Source organism: Schistocerca serialis, chromosome 8, assembly GCF_023864345.2.
Source record: "Schistocerca serialis cubense isolate TAMUIC-IGC-003099 chromosome 8, iqSchSeri2.2, whole genome shotgun sequence".
Classification (NCBI taxonomy): Eukaryota; Metazoa; Arthropoda; class Insecta; order Orthoptera; family Acrididae; genus Schistocerca; species Schistocerca serialis.
The window spans coordinates 482,168,797-482,187,843 of record NC_064645.1 but is presented as its reverse complement, the minus strand read 5'-3'; the positions used below and the strand labels follow the sequence as shown (position 1 = coordinate 482,187,843).

Genomic DNA, 19,047 nt, shown 5'->3' with positions numbered 1-19,047 from the left:
CGCATAAAAGTGGAATTGGCAATCCGCCTGCGTACACGGAATAATACCTTTAAGCAATCACACTGGGAAGATCTCGGTAATGATAACACTAGCGACCTCGGGCACTGGCATTAACACCTCAATTTGCGACGCAGTGCACGTAACCGACGCAGAGGCAGGCGACTGAGGTGGCTACTAGAAACGGCACGGGCATGACTGGCTTGAAGACTAAATGCCGCCGGCTGATCCCGCAGCCAATGGGCGCCAAGAAGCCGCAATGCGTGGAACTGTCAACTCGACTTCACGCGCTACACACGTGCCAACGACTGCCACCAATGGTAGGCAAATGGGGGCGGCGGCAGACGCGGTTGGGCGGAGCCAGGTGCGTCGGAAAAAAGCGCCAGAGGCGGCGCTGGCGCCGATAGGTGGCTATAAATAGTGGCGTCTCCGCGCGTCGCCAAAGATGCTGGCGCAGTCGTCACGGCAGCGCGGGCCCGCCGCGCCACACTCGGTAAGTAAGTGTTCGCGCCACGAATACGACCCGCCCTGTGTCGTTACACGCCGCCACAGACGTCTGCGACGTGTACCCATCGAGTTTCAATTACAACAGCGAAAAAAATAAATTTGCGTAATTTTTTGTTTGTTTGCAGGTACACGTCTGCTAGTCCGGGTACGTACTGAAATTCCCGCGCCATAGTACCGTAGCAGCCCGCTAGAGGAACCGAAAGGAACTGTCGCAGCCAGATGAGAAAGCGTTGCGAGGTGCTGTAACACGTATTCAGAAACAGTAGAAACGTTGCAGCTATGTCAGGCCAGTCCAGATGACTTCTTTATATGTCAATACTGGCATGACACAGCTGGAACACTTTCGCTGCCGCTGAAAACGAACTCTACGTCGTTGTCCACTATCTGAACGGGCTACGCTATTTTCTTTTGGCTCCTGCAGCGGGCTGCTGCGGTACTACGGTGCGGGGATTTCAATATGTACCAGGACTGGCAGACGAGTACCTGTGAACAAAAAAGTAAGTAAATTTATTTTTTCCATGGTGATAACGGAAACTTGATTCCTACTCCTCGTACTTAGGTACACGTCACAATATAAACACCAGATGGAAGTTGTCAACCGCTTCGTTACCACCCTTTCGGACTCTTCTACCTAAATCCGTCGGCACACGGACCGTGCTGTCGAACGTTAACGTTGAGCGTGCCAAGTTCAACGTGCTGCTGAACGCTCAGGAACGATGCGACTTGTGCATATGGTACGTGGGCCCCAACGTGGTATACGCGATCGCAACGCACTCCAGCGGCAGTTGAGGAATGTTTCTAGTTCGTAAATCACACTGTTTACTCAACGGGCGCGCGTAAAATTCCCACGTTAGCTCTATTAAAACGCACATTTCCTTCATCGTCCACGAAAAGGAAAGTACCATGTCTAATCAATAAGGACACAGGCTTATAAAAGTTCCATTACAAACAGTGCGGTACAAATTTGAAATATTTCTCCGCATAAGATAAACATTATTTCGTCATTCCCACATTTTAGTAAAACCCCAGGGTCAGTCTTACTTGATCACTGTTCCTACCCAGTAGCAGAATCTTTGCAACATGTGAATTACGAAGCGTAATAGGAGCAAAATATCTTTATACAAGTAGCGCAAGCTGTCCTGCAGATTAAGCCAATCGTACAAAGGCACCCCTCAAAAAAGGTGAACTTATATTTACATAACATCAAATATTATAGTATATACTTATAGTAAACTAATAATAAAGTATCAGAACCTAATAAAAACGCGAATGTTAGTAGAAAAAAAATTTGGAAGTGTTACGTCGCGAACCACCGCCCCATCAAAAACTCATTATTGGATAGGGTCGCTACTCACTACGCTAAACCAACAATACCCCTGCACTTAGTCGCATTATCTTAGCCATTAATAAAAACGTTAATCGTAGGTAATTATGTTACTAATTGAAATTTAATTATAACAAATTGCACCAAGAACAATGCGTTTTGGGTGGATCTTCAGTGTGTCGCAGCCTTCAAATAGCCTACTCTCATAATACGCAAGTTACAATTATTCTTTGGCTTCGAATATGATGTTTCTCATTAATTTATTGGATCGAATCACACAACTAACAACGGGTTTTCCAGTGAATCTCAATTTGCTGGTGGTCAAAAACGGCATATATACATATAGGCTTGAAATGAATGCCAATATGGCGCCTCACAACTCTTTACTGAAGGGAGACGGCGTGCGTTTGACGTAGGTGGCGTTGTTCCATCTCATTGGTCAACGCTCAGGCGCACGCTCAGAATATCTGATATGCCAGATATTGCTCTGCACGTTCGGAAAGACTCCCGAAAGTGCTATTCCACGCCGTGACGTCAACGTTCGGATGCACGGTCTGTGTACCGACGGCTTAACTAGCCACTATCAAGAACTTGCCCATATGTCGTCTTTTCTACTCCACGCGATTTCCATGAAGCAGTTGGGGTGAACATGGAGCGGTGCCTTTGACGGTGTCTCTGTCGTTTCCTCTTCCAACAGGACGGCCATTCCGTCTCCAATGACCTCACAGTCGACGAGATGTTACCTTCCTTAGTCGCCTGTTCACGTCGCAGATGACAGGCGAAACAAACAGCAGCATATACGATGTGGTATGCAACAGCTCCCCAAATACATTAACTAAAATTATTACGCATTACTTCGATCTTATCCTGCACCATCAACTTCAAAATAGCCCCCTTGGAACAAGTACACTGATTCCAACATTTCCGCCAACTTCGAAATACATCCTGAAATGTTTGTTAGGAGAGTTTAGTACCTTCTGCAATTCCGTTTCAGTCTGCTCTACTGTATCAAATCTTCGTCCCTTCAGTTGATTTTCATCTTGGGGAAGAGCAAGAAGTCATGCGTTCAGAACGACGGTTGGACAAAAATTGTAATCTTGTCTTCAGTCAGAAAATTCCTGAATAATGTAGCCCGTGTAGTACTCGCTCATGGTCATGGTGGAATGCGTAGTCTTCATTCCCCACTTCGGTGGACGTTTTCCCATGTCTTTCCGCAAACGTCTTAGAACATCGCGATAGAACTCTCTACTAACCGGCTCGTCAGTGGAGACGAACTGTTCATAAACAACCTCGTCTATGTGTTTCCTGTCCCAGTTGAAGGAGGATTCTTCCATTGCAACAGTTGCTGCTCGTGTCGCGGTCACTGCCATAAAACCAACTTTCGTCACCAATGAGAACCCTTTAAAGAAGGCCTGGATCTTCTTCAAGCAGCTGTGGCACAAACTTCGGCGCGCAATCCTTCTTGCGTTCGTTTCTTCTGGCGATTACGTTCGCACGTACCACAACTTATTCCCCAGGTGTTTGCAGGTCTTTGATTGGTCTGTCTACGATACTGGAAAACCAGATCCCTCATTTTCCGAACTTGTTCTGGTGTGATGCCAGCTGACGGCCCATCGGAACGGAACGTTCATCAACCTCATCAGTCGATTTTTGTCGGTTTTTGGAACGCTCGTGCCATTCGAAAGTTTGTCTGACCTAAAAGCTTACTTCAACATTTGCTGCGTTCAATCAGCAGCTTTCCCAGATTCACCAACTTGTCAAAACGCATGCGCTCTCAGAATCTTCAAAATAAGCCATTATCCGATTCATCAACACACTTTTCGTAACCTCTACAATAGGTGTTTCAACAATTCTGTGCGCACTCGTGATGACTAAACACAGACGCGAGGTCGAAGAACGAATATTTTTATTTCAAACACAAGATTTTTACTGCACTATTTCTTTATTTACTCGTAGAAAAACAATTTACACGAAGAGCTCGTTTCGGCAATTTACCACAATCGAGTGTACGTCTTAGTTGGTATGACGTGGTCCATATGGCGTCTTGGAGCGTAAATATCGATTGCCGCTATGTTATTATAGGATCACTTTATTTATGTTTTTACCTTTTATTTGCGTGATTTTGTGAAGTTATATTCTGACAGCTGTCAAAAAATAACTTTACATGATCACACAAATAAAAACTAAAGATATAAATAAAGTGATCGTATCATAACAAAAAGGCAACTGATTATATCCAAGATGCCATATGAAGCACGTCATACTAACTAAGACGTACACTCGATAATGGCAAACTGTCGAAACGAGCTCATCGTGTAACTTGTGTCTCTACGAGTAAGTACATAAACAATGCAACAAAAAACTTGTACTTGAAATAAAATACGTCGTTCTTGGACCTCGCGCAAGCTGCGGGCCCACTGGAAAGCAGATTGTTGAATACACACGTGGGGCGTCGTACGTCTTTCTTTTGGCTCTGTATTTCTTCCGTTAGTCCACCTTGGTTTGTGTCCCAGACTGACAACACCCAATAGCCACAAACTGCTCAGTATAAAGTGCAATGGCGGAAAACTGAACCTGTCAGCAGTATAACCTAGCAGTTGAAGAGGCGCAAGGACGGTGAGAGACAAGAAGAAGAGGAATAATCATACTTAACGATCAGGCTGTACCATACCCTCTGCCGGCCGCGGTGGTCGTGCGGTTCTAGGCGCTCCAGTCCGGAGCCGCGCTGCTGCTACGGTCGCAGGTTCGAATCCTGCCTCGGGCATGGATGTGTGTGATGTCCTTAGGTTAGTTAGGTTTAATTAGTTCTAAGTTCTAGGGGACTGATGACCACAGCAGTTGAGTCCCATAGTGCTCAGAGCCATTTGAACCATACCCTCTATAAAGTAATCGGAGTCTAACGTTAAAAAACAAATCGTAGGTACCGTCAAGTCCGAGCACAACTGGAACCGATGATGAAACTTCACTAGCACGGTTTTGAAAATATCGTCCGCTACATTTGTTTCAGTTTGGAATTTAAAATTTTTGCCTCTGAATATGGCTTTATTAAATTTATGCTTATTGAAGCTTTTCTGAGTGAGCAACCGCCATAATCCTACCGGGCACCATAAACTACCACCCAACAGCAATGGAGAGTACAACAAATTGTCCCACCAGTCTTCCTTACGAGCGCCTAATGCAAACTGAGTAAGAAAATTCCTGCAGTAAAACCCTGCTCGAAACCGGGACCTTGTCATCCGCGGACTGTGCTGATACAGACTGACCCATCCACGACCAACCATGACGTCAGATAAATCATAATTGTGGAAAAAACCAGCAGGTAGTGGCTAAGCCATTTCTGTGTGATGTCTCTTCTTCCCCAAGTGTAAGCCGAGCAATATACGTAGGGAAGCTCGTGAGAAACGTAGGCTGTAGAAGAGAGCTCCTGAAGCCACGAGGGCGAGACGTGATTCGTGCCTGGATGCCTCAGCTGTTAGGAGCGTCGTCCACGATAGCCGAGGTACTGAGTTCATAAAGCTTTAATCTGGCGCAAAGCTTGAAAATAGTGCACACCCCACTGCAGAGAAAACGATATGGAAATCGTTCGAATGAGGGTTTTATAAGTCACTTCTTTCATGTCCGAATTGCATTTCTTTCTGTTTCCACGAGTACATCTCTCTGCCCTATGCTTTTGCAAACTTATTTTCTTCGGAAAGCTTAGCTCTAGGCATTTTACTGTGTGAGTGTTTCCAATGATTGATCTTTCCTCCTGCTTACGGGAAATACGTTATACTCGCATTTCTTTTCCTTGAGATTCATTTGTCTGTCACTGCATCAATTGTGCCTACCACGCAGGTCTTCTTAAAGCTGTGTGCAGTTTTTTGGTGTTGCGTGCGAGATTACTTGGAGCTTCCACCGTTATCCGACTGGATACCTATTGACATGTGGTTAATGGTAACAACCCTGCGACAGTTCCTTAGAGTGCTGACGCCCAAAAATTTGTCCCCATCCAGAATGACGGACTGAGTTCTATTTGCCAGGAAGTCTTCGCCACAGTCACAAAATGAGTAGAAAATTGTGTCAGCTCGTTTTTTGTTCACAAGGACCCGGTATGGAACTGCTTCCAGTGCTTTCTGGAAATCAGGAACCACGCGACCTGTGTACCATACCAATCGCTCTCGACTATTTCATCTGAAACTACAATATCTGATCAAAAATATTTGGACACACATTAGATGATGATGATGATTGATTTGTGGGGCGCTCACCTGCGCGGTCATCAGCGCCCGTACAAATTCCCAATCTGTACACAGTCCAATGTAGCCACTTTCACAAATGATGATGGAATGATGAGGACAATACAAATACCCAGTCACCGAGCAGAGAAAATCCCCAACCCCGCCTGGAATCGAACCTGGGATCCCGCGATCCAGAGGTAGCAACGCTAGCCACTAGACCACGAGCTGCGGACTGGGCACCCATTAGTGGACATTAATATGACAAGTGTCTTACCCTTTGCCTTTTCGACGGCTCGAACTGCGCTGGGGGCATTTTCGGTAAGGCGTCTGGTGGAATGGCAGTACGTTCGTCCTCAAGCACGGAAATCAGAGAAGGTAGTCATGTTGGACGTTAGGGACTGTAGTCGACGTTCTAACCGCCCGACATGTGTTCGACTGGATCCAAGTCGAAGCAGGCCAATCGATTTCAGGAACGTTACTGACCACAAACCATTGCTTCACTGATGCTCCTTTATGAGAGGGTGGACTGCCATGCTGACACATACGATCACCATCTCCGAACTGTTCCCTTCCTGTTCGCAGCACACAATGCTCTAAGATGTGTTCGTATCCTTCCGCATTTAGCGTCTTCTTAAGCGCAATAAGGAGACTACACACAAACCACATGCAGGAACACCAGCAGCTCCGTACTTCATTGTTGCCGTCACACATGATGGAAGGTAACGATCTCCAGGCTTTCGTCCAACCCAAACCCTCCCATGGCCTGCCACAGGGTGAAGCGTGATTCATCATCCCAGACCACTCGTTTCCAATTATCCACTGTCCAGTGGTGTCACTCTTTAAACGACCTCAAGGGCCGCTTATTATTTACTGCAGATATGTCTGGCTTACGAGGAGCTGCTCGACCGCTGAACCTGATTCATTTTAACTTCCTACACGGAATTACCGAGCTATCTGGACTGCTGGTAGCAGTTTGGAGGTCACAAGTGAATTCTTCCGCTGACTGCATGCAATTTTTACAACCGCTCTTCGCAGTATTCGACGGTACCTGTCCGTCAGCGCATAGGGTCTGTCTGGTTTCGGTTTAGCTGTCGTTTTTCCCTCTCGTTTCCAATACTTATTGACATCACCAACAGTTGATTTAGACAGCTTTACAAGGGCTGAAATGTCCCTGATGGATCTGTTACTCATGTGACATCCAACGAGTAGTCCATGTTCGAAATTACTGGGCTCTACTGACCGAACCACTCTGCTGTTACAGCTTGTCAACTGACAACACAACACTTCCCCAAACCTTTTAAACTGGTGGTCAGGGTCGTAACATCAGGCGGCCAGGTCCGCATTACACAGGGCGTCCGGATATTTTTGACGACACAGTGTATCTGATTTAGGCAGTCAACTGAGGTCGTACTAAACGAGTCGGCTGTGCATTCTCCTGCAGTGGAAGAACTCTCCTTGTCGTGGGCAGTCGTCTCACACACGCTACCGTATCTAGTGTACGAGAGTTTATCAAAACTCAGCCAATGATCGACAAAACTGTACTATTCACCGTGAAAACAGTGATGCTTATTACATGCATTTTGATGTGACAATTCTGGGATATATCGCTGTACCATAATTAACAGCGAAAACTGAGACGGGTGAAAGTATACTATAACAGAAGCAAAAACGCGGCTAGTTAATAAGGGCCCGCACATGAGCCGTGTGAGAGAGAACTGGGAATGTGGGGTTACGCGCCACAGCTGACTTAAATATGAAGTAGTGTCCTATTCAGTGCAAACGTATTTTAAATGAAAACTTTTCGATTAAGTCCCCCTCTAATTCGACTCAAATTTAACACGTCCTAAGTTAACAAGAAATGCAAAGCTGCTTCATGAAGTTACATGTTACAATTCGCAGTATACTCGTTCCGTTAAAGGAACTGATACACGTATCGTCCTCGCGTTTAGATGCAATACTGCACTCTTCTCTGCAGTGAATTGCGTGTTATTTTAATCATCCCCGGATTATCTCTTAAATCTTCACACGATTGCACAGTTTGCTCCTCCGGTTCTTCAACCGCATCAACAAGAGTGCCCTACAGTTCACTTTAGAGATGATCGTAGCAACAAAAGTCCAGAGAATTGAAGTGAGGTGACCATCGAGGGCAAGGAACAGACTGCGCTCAATCTATCCATGTTAGACCATAGTGGAGCGTTAGATGTTACCTTACACCAGCAGAAATACGTGCTGTTACCCCATTATATATCTATAGCATTCCCCAAACATGGATCCTGACTCAAATTCGAAACCAATCAGATTGGGACTTCAGAATGAGTCGTGCTTGGGTAGGTCAGACGGTCAGAGCACTTGCCCGCGAAAGGCAAAGGTTCTGAGTTCGAGTCTCGGTCCGGTACACAGTTTTAATATGGAAGGAAATTTCAGATGGGGACTTGATCGAAAGGTGAAAATTTCAAACACGGTTTATAAAGGGCGACGAAAAGTTTCCAGAACTTGTGTGCCAGTTCACGCAAAATCGCCTTAAACAGTGGAGGCAATCATCCCACCGACGCATCAGATTCAAGATACCGTTTGGTATAACACCGTGTCCTGTCGCATATCCTCGTCCAATAGCAATCGTCGCTCTTTCAAGGCCGTTTTTAAGGGACCAACCGCGCAATAATAGTGAGAGGTCAGGACTACCGGTGCTCGAGTGTCTCACACTTACGACCTTTCTGATGTAGAGACGTGCGTTATCATGGAGTGGCAGCACGAAACTACGCGCAAAACCGCACAACGGTGGTTTTCGACAGACGTGCTGCCTCATACACATTCTCCATTCTCCGATGGATGTCTACAGGTGTCTGTCCTTCGGCAGCCAAAAGAATAACAACAGCACCTTGGTCCTATTTAAAGGCATTTGGTAATAACGTCGCCATAGTTCAGCGGTCATAGTTCACCTTTCCGCGTTTACCGCACGCATGTCGGAAAGGCACAAATCCGTTGCCTGCATGTCGGTGCTTGCATACCTACATAGGAGTCGCGCTGCGCTGCATATACGCCGCAGCAACGCCCTCAAACGGATAATTTTTCGTCACCCCTTACACTAACGAGGACGATACGAAGGCATGCTGAAAAGTAACAAACGGTTTTAACATTCTACATCTATGTTCTTCATAGCTACATATTTGCAGCCCTCTACCGCTAGACGACTCCAAATTGTAGCGTGTAAAATGGTAGTATGTAACGTAGCTATGTCGGTGCATGATACACAGTGTGCTGTAACCGACTTTCGTAAACGAAGACTTCGTCCACACATGGAGAACCTTCTCCCTCAGCATGACAATGCACGAGCCCTGCGACATCCGCGACAATCCGACGTCTTGGGTTCACTGTCAACGATCATACTCTAAACAGTCCCGATTTGGCCCCATTCAATTTTAGTCTGTTTTCAGAACTTAAAAACCACCTTCGAGGGCATTACTTTGACAGTGATGAAGTTTGCAGGCCGAGGTGAGGTACTGGCTCCGTCAACAAAGTCAAACATCCCACAGTGACGGTATCAACAAACTGATTTCTGGTTGGGAGAAATGTGTTCGTCGTCAGGATATCAATGTTGAGAAATGAGTATGTAGACGTTTAGAATAAAGATGTAGAATGTTAATAACGTTCGTTTTATTTAAAAAGCTATAAGAGTTTTCAGCTAAAATAATTCGAAGGAGGCATTACTTTCCAGCACGTCTACATCTACATCTACATTTATACTCCGCAAGCCACCCGTCGGTGTGTGGCGGAGGGCACTTTACGTGCCACTGTCATTACCTCCCTTTTCTGATCCAGTTCGCGGGAAGAACGACTGTCTGAAAGTCTCCGTGCGCGCTCGAATCTCTCTAATTTTACATTCGTGATCTCCTCGGGAGGTATAAGTAGGGGGAAGCAATATATTCGATACCTCATCCAGAAACGCACCCTCTCGAAACCTGGCGAGCAAGCTACACCGCGATGCAGAGCGACTCTCTTGTAGTCTGCCACTTGAGTTTGCTAAACATCTCCGTAACGCTATCACGGTTATCAAATTACCCTGTGACGAAACGCGCCGCTCTTCTTTGGATCTTCTCTATCTCCTCCGTCAACCCGATCTGGTACGGATCCCACACTGATGAGCAATACTCAAGTATAGGTCGAACGAGTGTTTTGTAAGCCACCTCCTTTGTTGATGGACTACATTTTCTAAGGACTCTCCCAATGAATCTCAACCTGGTACCCGCCTTACCAACAATTAATTTTATATGATCATTCCATTTCAAATCGTTCCGCACGCGTACTCCCAGATATTTTACAGAAGTAACTGCTACCAGTGTTTGTTCCGCTATCATATAATCATACAATAAAGGGTCAACGACATTCTCAGCGAACAATGTTGTAGTGTTGCTAGTCCTAGCTGATTAATCGGTTGAGCGTATTGAGAACATTGGAAATCCTAAGTTTTCTTATTGCACGCCCAATGCTACTTTCGTTTCTGTAGTACATTCCGTGTCTGGCACATTTAAAGTGACACTTCACAACATAGTAGATGAGTGAATCGATTCCACAGGCGGCTCGTAACCATAAATTCCTTATCATCTCGCAAACGGATATTTGGCGGACCCACGTTTACTTGAAAGCTTTTGCCTGTATTATTGCATACTTAACCTCGCGTCAGTTTTCGCTACTAATATGGCACACCTTGCAGAAGTGTAGAGGATAAAGAAATCTAAAATAGTCCTCCATAAGCTCTTTAACAGAAATATTTCACTGTGTAAAATTCTTTGCCAGGGATGATACCTATCCAGAAACAAATACCGTTGTTAGTATCGTAACGTTACACGTAATAGAGACAACACAAATCTCAGTCAACTTCGCGGAGAAAGAAAGACAGACTTCGCGGAGAAATACATGTTTCTCAAAGCATTGCCGTTGCTGTCATAGTTATGGAATTTCATGTTCCGTTTGATGCAGAATATCTGGTGCTGCATTCACCACAGGACAGGAACTCGTGGTGCTTCGCACGTCTCGTATTCTTTCCCCACGTAGGGCTCATGGGCTTCGAGCAGCTGATTATCCCTGGATAGACGGCCTGGAGAAAGAGTTCCTCACGCAATGCTGTGGCAGTCCTACGCACTGAAAGGACGATTAGGGTTCAACGAGGTCATTAGACATGGAGCACGAGTTCGGTTTTCAGCAGGAGAAGAAAGGAAACGCTCCACAGTCTCCCTCAGTCGGTTTAGGTAGAGAAAGCAACGGAAAAACATTCTGGGTAGCAGAACGACCTGGACCGGCTGTATGTGAGCGTAGTCTCTTAAAACCGCACCATTTCGCCCTATTTTATTCTAATATATGACAAATGGATGTTACTCACACATGTGCTGCGAGAATACAATGGAAAGACTGAATGGTACATTACAGTATGTTGTTGTAGCTGTTGTTCTATTCGGTCAAAAGACAGGTCTGAGGCAGCTACCCACGCAAGTCTATCCTGTGGAAGCCTCTTTAACTCTAACTAGTGCAAGCTACATCCATTTGAATCCGCCTACTGTATTCAAGCCTTGGTCTCCCTCTACAATTCTCATCCCCGTACACTTCCACCCTTTGCAAAACTGACGATTCCGTGATGCCTCAGGATTTGCCCTATCAACCGATCCCTTTTTATAGTCAAGATATGCCATAAATCTGTTTTCTGCCCTATTGCATTCACAACCTCTTCATCTGTTAGACGATTTACCAATATACCGTAACCTTCAGCATTCATCTGCAGCATCACATTTCAAAAGCTTCTATTCTCTTCCTTTATGAACTGCTTGATGTCCACGTTTCACTTCCGCACAAGGCTACATTCCACATGAATGCCTTCAGAAAAGACTTTCCAACATTTGAATTTATGTTCGACGTTAACAAATTTCTCTTTTTCAAAAATGCTTTAATTTCTATAGCCAGTTTTCATTTTATATCATCTCAATCTTGGTCATCGTCAGTTGTTTTACTGCCCATAAATAAACACTCATCTACAACTTTTAGTGTCTAATTTTCTAATTTAATTCCCTCAGCATCGACTGATTTAATTGCCCTATATTCAATAAACCTTGTTTTATTTTGATTGGTGTCCATTTATAACCTCTTTTCAAGACACTATCCCTTCTGCTCAACTGATCTCGCGAGTCCTTTCCCGTTTCTAACATAATTACGTCATCGGAAAAACTCAGATCTTATTTTTATTCTTGAAACTTAAATTTCTTTCAAAATGTCTCCTTTGGTGCTTGCTCACAGTTTGGAAAACATTCGGGATACGCAGCAAATCGATACGTGACTTAAGTAATAACGCTTCACAAGTTTTCCCTACAGTATTTTTTTTAACTTGCAACTCTCTATGCTGAAAACAATTTACTGAAGTGCATCGTCTCAGCCTGCATAAATAAAATTATGCTTCAGTCTCCACGTTACGACGAACTTAATCTGGACGCTACCCCCTGATTGGAAGGCAAATCCTCTGTACATCCGAAATCACTCCGTCCCTCTCGCAGCTCGCTGGCATTTGAATGAAAAGAACCCAACTTCTTGCCTATTTCATTTCAATGAAAAGCACGTCTGAAAAGCGTGCTTTGCGCACAGTACGTCTTCACCGGTTGTGGGAGCAAGTGCGCCCATGTGGTTCATTTTACGCCATCTTCTAACTTCCACCAAACAACTTACAGCATTCAACTGCTTGGTTGCTTTTCTACAATCACATTGCGGCTGCAGTCCACGATAAATTTCGGGCGATTTCACCTTTCCATCCACAATTCGTCACGCATCGAACAAGTTTTTCGCCACGTGTTCACCCTGCCTCACCCTGCATCGGCATCATTTTGGACATGTAATACTCACTAACGAGCAGGGAGCATACTCACGCATTTCTACTGCATTTCATCTCTTCGTAAGGTTTTTTTCCCGCTCAAACCTTGAACAACTTACACTTTAGTCTAGAGTCAAACGAAGACCGCCCGTGATTCTCACGCAGAGCGTTCACCACGCTGAAGATCTGGGAAACCTTCGCCACGTCCTGCTAGGAATATTCTATATCTAATACAAAGATGAGGTGGAAAGCACACAAGAGTCGTGAAACCTGAAAAATATTCTTCGTTAAAAAGTTCGATTTTCTTTTTTCCTTTCGAGAGAGATGGCGAAATTATTTCCGTCAAACCGTATAAATGGAAAAATGTTTACGATAGAGCTGACGAATCATTTTTTCGTGCTAAAAGAATTTGGTGTCGAAAGATCCACGCCAAAAAGGAATACTATATTTTCGACATGCTGGGAAATACGAGCTACCAGGAGGCCGTTGTGTAGGAGAGATCTTCAGTTTCGGTCATTTCGTGAGCTCAGAAACGACCGAGATGTCTTCATCGAGCTCTGGAGCAAATCCGATGGCAGTGCGCAGTAATTCGGCAGTGCCGAACTCACAAACCTCATAAACACATAAATCAGCGGTTTATTGTTTTCGTCCCGATTTCTCTGTCATTATGCACAAAAGAATACGTGACCCGTATTTAATAACAAAAAATATTACAAGACTTTGACATAAAATTCATCATCTTCGACAAAGCCTTCATCTAATTCGAAAACTGACTCAAACATTTACACAATAGCAGTATCCTAGCAATACAGTAGTTGCAACATTGTTGTATCTAGCGAAAAATTACTTTTGGGGGGGGGGGGGGGCAGTATAATTGCTTGTTAACCGATTCATCGTACTAACCGCCGTTCCATGTTGAACGCTGTTCGCTTTACTTGCTGAAAATTGTCGTTATTTTTGACACTAATGGCCAATTTCGGCTACATACTCATTTATAAAATAATATAGCATTTTATGAAGTGCCTGACTATGCTATACATAAATTACTGCTTTCTGCTTTGGTTCCACACCTATCAACGATTGTGTGAAGGTCAATCGTAGAGTAACTGGAAAGTATTTCGAGAAAGATAGCCTGCCATCAATGCCACGACGGAGGAAGCAGATGCCGCAACATAATGGTCTGACGAAACACTGCATTAAAAGCCACAAGCACAGCGTTTGTCATTAATTTACAGCAATAAACCTAATCAGGCCCGTTATTATTCTATTAATAGTCCCGTTTGGCGCGATAAGAAAAAGATGTTTTCATTAGCAAAGCAGCGACACATTCCTGCTAACTGGGCTACCAGCAGGGGCGCGCGGCTACCCGCGTTGCAGGCGCGGCGCGCGGTGCAGCCGGCGTCGTAGGCGCGGGGAAGGCTCACCTACGTCTCTCGCTACCTGCTAGGGAGTTGCCTGCATCCCGGCATCTGGCTCGATAAATAAGATTGGAAAAAGCCATGTAGGTCGTTAGAATGCAGTTGTAACGTATAAGATTGACTGTTACGGGAAATCATAAAATGAATCTACCTTGCAGCAAGAAATGGCCAAGCGGATTTCTTGCTTACGGTTGGCTGAACGTCAGGAGAATGGGAAGACCGACATGCCACCTCACAAGGAGAGACACACAGCGGTGCGATCGACTTTTTGAAATTATCTATACGGTGATATACGTTAAGATCGCATGTACCACACACTGCAGCCATCATCTTGGTGGGCCCTCGTCTGCGAGTAATCGACTGAAAAAAAAAAATCGGAATTTTGTGTGACACTCAATAGCGTTTAAAAAGTTGGATTTCGTGATCTGGTTGCGTGGCGATAACAGCTTCACATGCAAGAGGTTGTGGGTTCGAATCTCGTCAGGGGCACGAAATTGCTTTTAATTGTTAAATCTTTATTGAAACGACTTTGATCAACATTTTTGTCCAATTAATTGATTTAAATTTATTTTTTTAATTCTATTCCTTTGTCACACAATTTTAATCATCATATCAACTTCTTCATTTGGACTCATTTTTCTTCCTCTCATTCTTGCTCCACTTGAAATCTTTGTATACGTGTGTTTAATCAATTTTATAATCAATTTTATGTCCTAATTTCGGTTAATTTCTTTTGTATTATCAACTTGTTTTTTCGACCACATTACTGCGTTCATTATATCTATTTCTCATTTTTCTAGAATTTCGTTTTACTTACGAACCCATCTTTCATTTAAATTTTCGTCTGAGTTACTTTGTCCACGGTACAATAGGTACATAGGTTATGTTTTAAATGTTTGGGTGACGATTACTGTGCGAAAAAAATGGCCCATCTGGTAAAGAAAAATACATTTTCACACCATCGCACAGTCAATATAAATGGATTATTTTATCTTTTGTTTTTTAACTGATAGATCGGAATTTTCAAATAATTGAGTACTATAATAGAAAAAATATAATTAAATTCATATTCACAAAAATGCCGATTGGAAAAAGAGCGCTATAAAGAAAAAAATAAAGCAAACGAAAAATTTCATGTCGTGATTAAAATACATTTAAACCAACTGAATAAAAATAATGATCGAAGTAATTTCAATAAATATTTGAAAAGAAAAAAAGATTGGAACACCTGACAACATTCGAACCCACAACCTCTCGCATGTGAAGCTGTTATCCTATCCATTATGCCACGGAGCTAGACGTTGTAATGGCGCTTTTTTAACGCTATTAACTAATTAATCATCCGTTTCCGAGCACCTTCTTGTGCCTTCACTCTTTCTGACGTGGTAAACAACCACAGGCTCTCACACAATTCAGCTGGAATTTGCTGCACAACGGTTCCGCATACATTTGTTTTTCTTATGCCCACGCAACGAATGGCACTTCTCCAGAGTTATATTAATGACCCGAACGTGTTATATTTCCCCTTCCATACACGTACTCTGGCTGTTTGTTCCATCCCACACAGTTTACAACAATCCCTCCGACGAAGCTCATTTCTAAGGTTATCGCAAGCAGAATGATGGCTTAGGCTCAGTCGAAATTAAGGACAGTTTGCAAGGCCTAGGCTGCGGACGTAAAAAAAGCCATGTTTATGTACCTTCCTTTCTGGAACGAACGAAGATAAAAGTCTAAATTCTTTACCGGTAACATATCAATGTTATTAATTTTGACAGAAGTAGAATTAAGAATGAAATTCAAAGGAACCGAAGACATCGATTTATTATAAACACGTAATTTTTTACATTAAATATTTGCAAATTTAAACATGTCAATTTATATCGTTTCAAACCACTGACATCATTCTGCTTCAGTAGATGGAGTACCTTAGAATAAAGCAGTTCACGAATTTTCTGTAACTATTACAAATAGTCTTTCCATCTATGAACGTTAAGTGTAAAAAAAATAGTTTTGAGCAAATCAAATTTAAAGCTGAAAATGATAAACACACACTCACAGTTTTACCCCTCTTTCTGTAAAGCGTCTTCCTTTGGGGCTGACCATGCTTGTTTCGTGTTGAACTCAGCTGCACGCCGTAGCTCGGCAACTCTTCATTTGCCTAAAAGTTGCAGTCCCTTTACTGTATGACAGCTAAGGTTGATGTTGAGAGGCATTATAACTCTTCTTATTCCCATGTTTCCATCATTAAATGTCAGCACAGCCCCATTATCCCCCATTTCAGAGTATTTATACCCACAAAGACATTCTTGCGTGTTCGTGGCCAAATTGTATTTCTGAATGACTCGTTGGAATTCTGATGCGCCCATTTAGACATTGCTGGAGGGCTTCGCGAGCTAGGTTGATGGCTACCGGAAAAGCCTCAGGAATAGTATTCTTGTGTACGAAACATGCTCCTGAAACTTCAGCCTTCCGGAATTTACACCACGATTCACGTCGAGGAGGGAAAAGTAAATCTGCTTCTACACCGCCGGTGGATTATTCCTGATGAGGATCCATGTATTTACGTTTCTACAATGCTGGTTACCATTAAACTTACGATTCTCAACGAGACTGGCTCTTCTAGGCATGTTTATGTTCTGTCAAACTGCACCAAAGTATTACCAAAGACACGATTCCATGTAAACATCACCTATTTTCACACGAAACAAAGCCATCTGGCAGACATTTTGTAAACAGCAGGGTAGCTAACATCGAGTGTTGTGTATCTTCTATCTATAAGTAAATGCCACAGCCTTCTATTGGCAGTGGTCTCAGAGATATCCATATATAAAATAATGTGTGTCCAAAATTACGTAGCTTCAGAGATACGCAAGTAATTTAATAAATTAAAAATTAAATACTTCTAAGAGTCACACCGAGATAAATTATGTACCATTTCACGCAGGAAAAAGAGAAGACCATTACAGGATTTGTTTTGAAGAAATACCAAAAATTTTAGATTTTTGCTTGCAAACTCCCATTAAATTTGGTGGCAGACTCTGGTTCACCGCCAAGATACTAGGAAAACGGAATCAGTCAACAAAGGAGATTACTTGCAAAACGTTCGTGAGATTCACTGTAGAGTATCGCTCAAGTGTATGGGATCCTTAGTGAACGGGACTAACAGGGTTAATTAAAGACTTCAAAAGATGGATAGCACTTACGTTTACACGCGCCTCTGAACCATGGAGATACTGGGAAACCTGAACTGCACACCCTTTATGAGAGGCGCTATCCAACCCGCGAAAGTATGTTCACAAAATGCCAAGAAACGGTACTAAACGAGGAATCTAGGCATATTATACAGCGCACTACATATCGCCACGTAGAGATTGCAGAGCAATTTAACTACCTACAGTGGGTACTTTCCTACCACGCTCATACGCGAATGGAAGTTTTAATATAGTGGTTTCCAAACTTTTTGAATACACGACTCCCTTGACCTGAACATAAACATCCACGGCTCCTTTCGAACATCACATCCGACTCGACGTGCGGGATAAATAAATTCAATTTCGAAAAAAAATGAACAAGAGTAGCTTTTTCCTTAACTGTTGATATAATGCATTTTAATCAGCTTTTTATGTTATTACGTCATATTCTTGCAACGAAATCAGTGGGAAGGTTAGGCCTGTTTCTCCACCATCAGTTCTTCGAATTTCGGCACGAGGTGGAAACGGCGACTCGCATCTCGTTCTCCACATCGTTCACGATCTGTATTTCGTGTTGATGCCTGGTAACGCTGAAAAACTTACCTCGCATGTGCAGGGTACTGCGAAAGCTATCAAAACACATAGGGCATTGCTACCTATCTGCGGATACTCCTGCTCCATCTAGTTCAAAAACTCGAGCAGTAATGAAGAAAACGCACTTCGATTTCAATATACAGTCTGAAGAAATATCAATAAACTCTCGTTCTTCGCTTGTAAGTACTGATGGAAGTTTTGTACAAAGGATCTCTGATCCATTTGTGTGATCAGCTGCTTGTAGACGGAAGCAATCACTGAGTTCATTTAAAAAATCGACAAACACAGAGTAGAATTCTTAACTGAACTCGAAGTGACCGTCTTCTAAGACCGTGTCAAGAGCAGGGAAAACGTAATGTACCGTATACCTTTATCATCCAGCTCTTTCTTCAACAGTAATTTTTTCTGAAGAATGTAATTTTGTACGTTACTTGCAGAATGTTACACTCATTGCCCTGAAGTGATACATTCAATGAACTGTGGTTTTCAAAGATGTTCGGGGGACACGCCAGCCTCAAAACAAAGTCACCCCGACTTAAATGGCCGACTTTTAATGACGTTTACCACTTCGATCACTAACTGAAGAAACTCCTCGAAGAAGAATGCTCATGCTTTTAGACGCCAGTGCTACTCAGTGAATAAGGCAGCGTGTATAAAGAGCATTACGAGCCTCTGTAAGACTCAGAACTTGCAATCCGACGTTACACCCAGCCATGTTGTAACTGTACACAGTCACACATGCGCACACAGTTTTTTGCCCATTAGTGTTATTTTCTTCCAAAAAAGGATGTAACATTTCAAAGAGGTCTGTTGCTTTTGTTCCAACGGTTATTTTCCTCCAGAAAAGAAGATGACCCTGAAATTTGCTTTCCTCTATCAATAGAACGTAACAAATTAGGTGTTTATCACAGCGGCTGTCTATAGCTTCATCCAATTTCATAGCAAAATCACC

At 43.3% G+C, this 19,047-nt stretch overlaps 2 protein-coding genes across 2 annotated transcripts in view; one reads left to right on the top strand and one right to left on the bottom strand.

Moving 5' to 3' along the window:
* Positions 1-19,047, bottom strand: part of LOC126416444 (RNA-binding protein 42-like) — a 351,434-nt gene that overhangs the window by 147,193 nt on the left and 185,194 nt on the right. The gene's annotated exons all lie outside the window — the stretch shown is intronic.
* The window catches only part of LOC126416445 (uncharacterized), a 45,395-nt gene continuing 26,814 nt past the window's right edge, over positions 467-19,047 (top strand). The window contains exon 1 of the mRNA XM_050084171.1: positions 467-494. The gene's annotated coding sequence lies outside the window, so the exon portion shown is untranslated. The remainder of the gene's footprint in view (positions 495-19,047) is intronic.